The 1,179-nt window shown below is 42.6% G+C and overlaps 1 non-coding gene across 1 annotated transcript; it reads left to right on the top strand.

The window, feature by feature from the left end:
• The first annotated feature begins 811 nt into the window (after positions 1–811).
• LOC112725226 (small nucleolar RNA R71) lies at positions 812–919 on the top strand. Its single transcript, XR_003164348.1, has one exon. It is a non-coding gene; the product is annotated as a small nucleolar RNA R71 (small nucleolar RNA).
• The last annotated feature ends 260 nt before the right edge of the window (positions 920–1,179 follow it).

The following is a 1,179-nucleotide window of genomic DNA, read 5'->3' as shown; positions in this document are numbered from 1 at the left end:
GGTCTTCCTCCTTGGGATTCACGTCCTCTCCTCTCCTCACACGTTCGGCCAGGGCACTTATGTCAATGGCCTTGCACTCTCCTTTTGGGTTCTCTTCTGTATTGCTTGGGAGAGTACTAGGAGGGATTTCAGTGATCCTTTTACTCAACTGGCCCACTTGTGCTTCCAGATTTCTAATGGAAGACCTCGTTTCATTCATGAAACTTACAGTGGCCTTAGATAGATCAGAGACTAGATTTGCTAAATTAGAAGCATTTTGTTCAGAGTTCTCTGTCTGTTGCTGAGTTGATGATGGAAAAGGCTTGCTATTGCTAAACCTGTTTCTTCCACCATTATTAAAGCCTTGTTGGGGCTTTTGATCCTTCCATGAGAAATTTGGATGATTTCTCCATGTTGAGTTATAGGTGTTTCCATAAGGTTCACCTAAGTAATTTACCTCTGCTATTGCAGGGTTCTCAGGATCATAAGCTTCTTCTTCATGAGAAGCCTCTTGAGTACTGTTGGATGCAGCTTGCATTCCATGCAGACTCTGAGAGATCATATTGACTTGCTGAGTCAATATTTTATTCTGAGCCAATATGGCATTCAGAGTATCAACCTCAAGAACTCCCTTCTTCATAGGCGTCCCATTGCTTACAGGATTCCTTTCAGAAGTGTACATGAACTGGTTATTAGCAACCATGTCAATGAGTTCTTGAGCTTCTGCAGGCGTTTTCTTTAGGTGAATGGATCCACCTGCAGAAGTGTCCAGTGACATCTTTGATAGCTCAGATAAACCATCATAGAATATATCCAGGATGGTCCATTCTGAAAGCATGTCAGAAGGACACTTTTTGGTCAACTGTTTGTATCTTTCCCAAGCTTCATAGAGGGATTCACCTTCTTTCTGCCTGAAGGTTTGAACATCAGCTCTAAGCTTGCTCAGCTTTTGAGGAGGAAAGTACTTGGCTAAGAAAGCCGTGACCAGCTTATCCCAAGAGTTCAGGCTGTCTTTGGGTTGAGAATCCAACCATAATCTAGCTCTGTCTCTTACAGCAAAAGGGAAAAGCATGAGCCTGTAGACTTCAGGATCTACTCCATTAGTCTTAACAGTATCACATATCTGCAAGAATTCAGTTAAGAACTGAAAAGGATCTTCGGATGGAAGTCCATGAAACTTGCAGTTCTGCTGCATCAGAA

This window comes from Arachis hypogaea, chromosome 11 (genome assembly GCF_003086295.3).
Source record: "Arachis hypogaea cultivar Tifrunner chromosome 11, arahy.Tifrunner.gnm2.J5K5, whole genome shotgun sequence".
Taxonomy (NCBI): domain Eukaryota; kingdom Viridiplantae; phylum Streptophyta; class Magnoliopsida; order Fabales; family Fabaceae; genus Arachis; species Arachis hypogaea.
This window is presented reverse-complemented; position numbering and strand designations above follow the sequence as displayed.